This window comes from Gekko japonicus, unplaced genomic scaffold, assembly GCF_001447785.1.
Source record: "Gekko japonicus isolate JY-2015 unplaced genomic scaffold, Gekko_japonicus_V1.1 scaffold1203, whole genome shotgun sequence".
NCBI lineage: Eukaryota > Metazoa > Chordata > Lepidosauria > Squamata > Gekkonidae > Gekko > Gekko japonicus.
In genome coordinates, this window is record NW_015174878.1 from 564,824 (window position 1) to 572,474 (window position 7,651).

At 49.1% G+C, this 7,651-nt stretch overlaps 1 long non-coding RNA gene across 1 annotated transcript; it reads left to right on the forward strand.

Moving 5' to 3' along the window:
* Positions 1-1,162: 1,162 nt before the first annotated feature.
* On the forward strand, positions 1,163-4,166 carry LOC107121857. The gene is made up of 2 exons (XR_001482879.1): positions 1,163-1,240; positions 3,161-4,166. It is a non-coding gene; the product is annotated as an uncharacterized LOC107121857 (long non-coding RNA).
* Positions 4,167-7,651: the final 3,485 nt, after the last annotated feature.

Sequence of the window (7,651 nt, forward strand, 5' to 3'; positions counted from 1 at the left end):
TCAAAGACTTTGGCCACCCAATGAGAAGGGAGCACTCACTGGAGAAGACCCTGATGCTGGGAAAGATTGAAGGTCAAAGAAGACGGGGACGGCAAAGGATGAGATGGTTAGACAGTGTCATAGATGCAATGAACATGAAATTGAGCAAACTTCAGAGGACGGCGGAAGACAGGAGGGCCTGGCGGGAGCTGGCCCATGGGGTCACGAAGAGTCGGACTCGACTGTGTGACTGAACAACAACAACAATATTGGAGTTTTAAGATAAAATCAATCATTGGCTGATTCCCCGCAAGAAGCTGTGCCGTCCTCGCTCTTCTGTTTTCCCCGCATGCATTGGTCAATTTCACACTATTCGCTGTGTGGCTGCGTTTTGACCTGCAGCTCCCCCTGATTTCCCCCACGTCTTCTCGATCTCAAAAACAGGTCCCAGACCCACAAGAGAGATGCAGCTAGTCCACATGGGGGTTATATTCAAGACTTCAGAAAATTTCTTTCCTCAGGGGCACAGCTCCCCCATAAACAGGGGTCATTTCGTAGAAAAAAAGGTGCAGGAGCTCATTAGCACAACTCATTAGCATAACTTATTTGCATATGCCACACCCCTAACATCACCGGAAGTTTGTCAGAAGGCGACACCCACTGCTCAGGCTCCACTGGACTGTTTTGGATTGCTAGCTATTGGGGGGGGGGAGAGAACGTGCAGATCTGTCCTCGCAGAGGAGGGAGAGCTTGTGCCTGAATAAAACATGGTCTTAAAGGTGCCACTGGACTGTTTTGGACCAGGGGGATCTCTGCAGCTTACCTGGCCGCTTCTTGCTCTGACGGAGGGCTGCTGGGAGCAGGGGGGGCTTGTTGCATGTGCCCGCCCCCTGGGCTCTTTACTGCCGGAGCTCCGCTCCTGTGTGCTCCTGCAGAAAATGACCCCTGCCCATAAACAAAATTAAGGGGAGGGGGTAACTTGGACTGTTGGAAAGTCCAAGGTGCTTTACATGTAGCTGACAGTACCTTTTCTCCTGTTCTGTTTTTATTTTCTCTTGCCTAGCTCTTTAGAGCTATTAAAGTAATTTGGAACGTGATGCCGGTGAAACAATTGCGACTAATTAAAACTTAAGGCATAAAACGCTGAAGCTTCACCACTGATGGTTCTGCTGCAAGTATAAAAGGGGACCAAGCAGAAGCACACAAACAGCTTCACCTGATCCTGGTTCCATCTCTTGTCTTCTCTGTCTTCAAGAATCAGGTAAGCCACAATCTGGAGAGGTCTGTCATCTCTCACGGGTTCCTTCAACCCAACTTGTACGATCTGTAGGGCCCTGGGTTATTTTGCATGTTTTAGAGTCTTTGCAAGAGAATTCAGAAAGCAGGTCTGCAGCTTAGGATCTGTTTCAGCTAACAACTGTTTTAAGCGGATGGTATCTGAAGGAGTATGTGTGCACACGGAGACCTATGTCCAGAATAAAACTTTGTTGGTCTTAAGGTGCCACAGGACTCCAACATTGTGCTGCTGCTTCAGACCAACATGGCTACCCCACCTGAAGCTAAAGAAACAGAAACGGTAGTGTTTTACTGTGTTTGGTGTAGTGGTTAAGTGAGCGGACTCTACTCTGGGAGAACCGGGTTTGATTCCCCACTCCTCCACTTGCACCTGGCTGGATGACCTTGGACAAGCCGTAGTTCTGATAAGAGCTGTCCTTGAAAAAGAGCAGTTTCTGTCCAGAGCTCTCTCAGCCCCACCCAACTCACAGGGTGTCTGTTGTGGGGAGGGGAAGGGAAAGGAGTTTGTAAGCCGCTCTGAGACACCTTTGGGTAGTGAAGGGTGGGGTAGAAATCCAATCTCTTTTCTTCTTCTTCTTCTTAAAATTAACAAAATATATTCTAGGATAGACTTTTGTGAACTTCAGCCCTCATTCTCATAATTTCAGAGGATAGCCATGTTGGTCAACAGTAGAATGGCTAGATTGGAGTCCAGTAGCGATCTACAGACTAATAAAATTTGGGGAGGTATGAGCTCTCAAGAGGCAAAACTGGCCCCGCTGGTGGACCTCCTGATGGCCCCTGGTATTTCTGGCCACTGTGTGACACAGAGTGTTGGACTGGATGGGCCTTTGTTCTGATCCAACATTGGCGTCTCTTATGTTCTTAAAGATCCTTCTGGGGTCATACTTTGAAAATCTTGTTGGTCTCTAAGGTGCTATTGGACTCGAATCTAACTGTTCCACTTTTTCATGTACCTGAAGCATTGGGCTGAAGCTCACACATATGAATATAAGAACATCAGAGAAGTCAATGTTGGATCAGGCCAATGGCCCATCCAGTCCAACACTCTGTCACACAGTGACCAAAAATACCAGGTGCCCTCAGGAGGTCCAGCAGTGGGGCCAGGACACTAGAAGCCCACCCACTGTTGAACCCCCCAAGCACCAAGAAGACAGAGCATCGCTTGCCCCAGATTCCCTATCTAAACCTTGTGGCTAATAGCCACTGATGGACCTCTGCTCCATATGCTTATCTAATTCCCTCTTGAAGCTGTCCATGCTTGTAGCCGCCGCAACCTCCTGTGGCCGTGAATTCCAAGTGTTAATCACTCTTTGGGTGAAGAAGTGCTTCCTTTTATCCGTTCTAACCCGACTGCTCACCAATTTCATGGAGTGCCCACGAGTTCTTGTATTGTGAGAAAGGAAGAAAAGGACTTCTTTCTCAGCCTGCTCTATCCCACGCATAACCATATAAACCTCACTCATGTCACCCCTCAGCCGTCGTTTCTCCAAGCTAAAGACCCTCCAACACTTTAACCTTTCTTGACAGGGAAAGTGTTCCAATCCTTTTATAATTCTATACATGATTATCATTTATACATTACCTCCCCAAGGAGGTCTTTCTCACCTCTCAGTAAAAGAGCCAATTTCTTTCAAAGGCTGAAAATGTAAATTGCTGGGGCACAAACCTTACCTTACAGCTAAATTCAGCACTCCTGCAAGCAGAAGCTCAACACATTGAGTGGACGAAATGTCACACGGCAGGAGCTCCTGTTCGAAAAGAGATTCCACTTGCTATTATAACCTAGAATGTGTAGGGCCACTGTTTCCGCGGCAGCTGTGTGAGAGCCCCGCAGTATTTCCTTCACATAATCCTACTTCTGCTTCCTCCCGTATTCTTGCAGACTCACCTCCATAACTCAGACATGGCTTACTGCGGACCATCCTACGCCATTCCATCCTGTGCCTCCTCTCCAGTTGTCGGTTTTGGGTCGGCAAGTCATGGTTTTCACACTCAGGGATCTGGCTTTGGATATGGCCCCTTAGCGGCAAGTGGGGTGCCCTCAGCTAGTCTTGGAGTGCTTTCCGGGGTCGAGCCTTCTTGCATCAACCAGATCCCACCTGCCGAAATTGTGGTCCAGCCACCCGCCGTCGTCATGACCATCCCAGGACCCATCCTCTCTGCCACCGGTCAACCAGTTTCTGTGGGGGGCATCAGTCCATGTGCTGTTAGCTATGGTTCATCTGTCGTTGGGGGTCCTTCTCTCAGGGGTGGTTCTCTCGGGGGTGGTCTTCTCGGGGGTGGGGCCCTTGGGGCTGGAAGTCTTGGGCACCGTTATGGTTTTGGCGGTAGGAGCGGCGCCATCCTTGGGCGTCGAGGCAGTATCTGCTCACCCTGTCATTAAATTCTTCTGGACGGTCTTTGCAGGAAAGATGAAATCTGCAGAATCCATGGAGGAGAAGACAGGCCTGGGTTAGGGGTGCCAAGTGCCTTCGGTTTCACCTGCTAGACCTTTTCATCCTTTTTAAAAAAATCTAACATTTCCCTACTTTCTCATATGCTGCTTTCTGCTGTCTCCAATGAGAAGTTGTTTTTATTGATTGATTTCTGCAAGGGCCTTTTACGCACTCTTCCGCAGAGTAAAGAACAAAGAGGACGAGAAGAAGGAACTCTGTTCATGAAATCTGCACTTAACTGGATTGCTAATTCCGGGTAAAGAAGGACTTTTGACGGTGATGTAAAATAGACCAGCAGTCTCTCTCTTCTAAAAAAAAGATTATTCTGGGGAATCCGGTCACTCCTTTACGTTCCTTTTAAGCTTTGACCTGTCAAAATTGCTTACTGGAGAACTGTTTCCACAAATACCTCCTCCCCCCTCATTACAAATAAAACTTACTCTGCATCATAAAGTTGGTTTTCTGGTCTTGCTTTAAGTTAAGTACATATCAAAGTGTTTCTGGTTCAGACAAAGGGTTAGGGATAATGTCGCAGTTAGGGTTACTCCAGTAATCTGTTTCAATTTAGATATCTGTAAAAATCTCAGATATTGAATCCCAGAATCACAGAGTTGGAAGGGGCCACACAGGCTATGTAGTCCAATCCCCTGCTCAGTTCAGGATCAGCCTTAGGGTTACCAAATCCCCCTGGGGGGCGGGGAAATCCCCGCTCAAGAGGCCCGTTCCCCACTGGCCTGGATTGGGCCGCCGGGGGGAACCCCACCCCCAAAGTGCCAAACATGCCTGGTGCGAGGACGCCACCCGGAGGTGACATCATCACACTGCGGGGGGACACTCTATCATTTGAGGGAAAACTCTACGGTTTTCTCTCGAATGTTTGTGGCCCCGCTCCCAACATGCCCGACACGATGACGTCACATCCGGGTGGCGTCATCACGGCACACGCACTTTGCACGCATGCTAGAAGACTCCCGGCAAAGTCCTGGACTCCCCCTGCTAAACCCAAGGTAAGACATGGCAACCCTAATCAGCCTAGAGCATCCATGACAAGTGTTTGTCCAGCTGCTGTTCAAAGACTGACAGGGAGGCAGCCGATTCCACTGTTGAACAACTCTTACTGTCAAAACGTTTTTCTAAGATCCAGCCGGTACCTTCCCAACCCTTAATTTAAACCCATTATTGTGAGTCCTCTCCTCTGCTTCCAACAGGAACAGCTCCCTGTCCTCCTCTATGTGACAGCCCTTCCAATACGTCAAGAGAGCAACCACGTCCCCTCTCCACCTCCTTTTCTCCAGACTAAACACTCCCAACATAGGGCTTGATCTCCAGGACCCTGATCATCTTTGTTGATCTCCTTTGCACCCACTCCATTCTGTCCACATCTTTGTTGAAGTGAGGCATCCAGAATTGAACATAAGAACATAACAGATGCCAATCTGGATCAGGCCAAAGGCCCATCCAGTCCAACACTCTGTGTCACACAGTGGCCAGAAATACCAGTGCCATCAGGAGGTCCACGGTCCACCAGTGGGGCCAGGACATTAGAAACCCTCCCACTGTTGACACCCCCCCCCAAGCACCAAGAAGACAGAGCATCACTTGCCCCAGAGTCCCTATCTATACCTTGTGGCTAATAGCTACTGATGGACCTCTGCTCCATATGCTTATCTAATTCCCTTTTAAAGCCATCCATGCTTGTAGCCATCACCACTTCCTGTGGCAGTGAGTTCCATATGTTCATCACTCTTTGGATGAAGAAGTACTTCCTTTTATCCGTTCTAACCCAACCTCTCAGAAATTTCATTGAGTGTCCACAAGTTCTTGTATTGTGAGAAAGGGAGAAAAGGACTTCTTTCTCTACCTGCTCTATCCCATGCATAATCTTATAAACCTCAATCATGTCACCCCTCAGTCGTCATTTTTCCAAGCAAAACAGTCCTAAGCGCTTTAACCTTTCCTCATAGGGAAAGTGTTCCAATCCTTTTATCATTTGAGTTGCCCTTTTCTGCACTTTTTCCAAAGGGATAATATCCTTTTTGAGGTGTGGTGACCAGAAATGCACACAGTATTCCAAATGAGGTCGTACCATTGATTTATATAAGGGCATTAGGTAATCCCTATGTATACCATGAACATCTTTTATTTATTTATTTTATTTATTTCCTTCAATTTATATACCGCTCACCCCCTGAGGGCTCTGAGCGGATTACATGTTCAGTTAATACCAATCCTTACCTACGGCCACATACATACAATGGGGAGAGTGACTAGCCTAACAGGCACCCTTCTAGTGAGTCTTCGTTGTTATCTGCGGGAGATCTTTTTCCCAGTCTGGCGACGACGTCCTTCTGGCTCAGGTCTTCCTTCAGTCGTTGCGATTCCTTTGGGCCTGGGCCAAGTGCGCGTCCACGCGTGCTCACTGCCAGCCTCTGTCCGATAGGCTCTGGCCTGCTGCGTTGCCCCGCCTCCGTGCATGCCGGCCCAGCCTCCGCTCGCTCGCTTGACTCGCGCCAGCCACCACCATGTTCTCCGCCGCCTTGCTGCTCATGCTGCCGCCACACCATGAGGGACGGGTGCCCCCCCGCTCTAAGAGCAGGTACCCATTTGTCTACTTGCCCTTTAACAGGCTTTCGAGCCGCTGGGTGGGCGGGTCGAAAGCAACATTTGCAGGATTTTAAAGAATGTAAGTACTCTTTGCAACAGCAACAACAGCAGCAACAAAAACCAAAACCCAGTTTGTTATATGCTTATTTTATTTATTTATTTATTTATTCTTTGGATTTGTATTCCGCCCTCCCCAAAGGCTCAGGGTGGCTAACAGGGGCATAAATGCCTAATAAAAACAATAAGAACAATATAAAAATACAATACACTATACAACATAATACAATTAATAAAATATTGGTGCTCCACTACTCACTCCAATTCCTAAAATCAAGATGATGTTCTAGATATGTTATAATAATACATCGACCGTATATGTCCCCACAAACCCTATCATCCCCAGGGATGTCTCGCACCCCCGATGGTACCCGCACCAGCGGTGGTAAGGGTGCGGTGATGAAAAAAGCCTGGCAGAAGAGCTCCATTTTACAGGCCCCGCAGAACTGCCCAAGGTCCCACAAGGCCCGGATCTCTTCTGGGAGCTCATTCCACCAGGTAGGAGCCGCCACCGAAAATGCCCTGGCCCTAGTCACAGCGAGTTTGATGTTCCTGGGGCCTGGAATATCCAGGAGATTTTGGGTCCCCGGCTGTAGTGCCCTTGGGGGAACATGTGGGGAAAGGCGGTCCCTTAGGTAGGCTGGACCCTGGCCATATAGGGCTTTAAAGGTAAGAACCAGCACTTTGAAGTGAATCCGGTACGCCATTGGCAGCCAGTGCAGCGCTTTCAGGACAGGCTGGATGTGATCCCATCTAGGGAGACCCATCAACAGCCTGGCTGCAGTATTCTGCACTAGCTGCAGCTTCCGAATTTGCAACAATGGCAGCCCCATGTAGAGGGTGTTACAGTAGTCTAATCTTGAGGTAACCGTTGCATGGATCACTGTAGCCAGGTGATCACGGTCGAGGAAGGGGACCAACTGCCGTGCCAGCCGAAGATGGTAGAAGGCCGACTTGGCAGTGGCTGCTACCTGGCCCTCCATCATTAAAGAGGAGTCCAGGAGCACACCCAAACTCCTAACCTCCGGCGCCGGCACCAAAGGCGCCTCGTCGAAGTCCGGGAGAGGGAGCCCCAGTCCTGAACTGATCCGACTCAGACCCAGGACCTCTGTCTTTGCCCGGTTTAGTTTCAGCCGACTCAGTCTGAGCCAACCAGCCACGGCCTGTAACACCCGATGAAGGTCATCTGGAGTGGAGTCTGACTGGCCGCCCAGCATCAGATAAAGCTGGGTGTCATCTGCATATTGATGACACCCAAGCCCACAACTCCGGGCAAT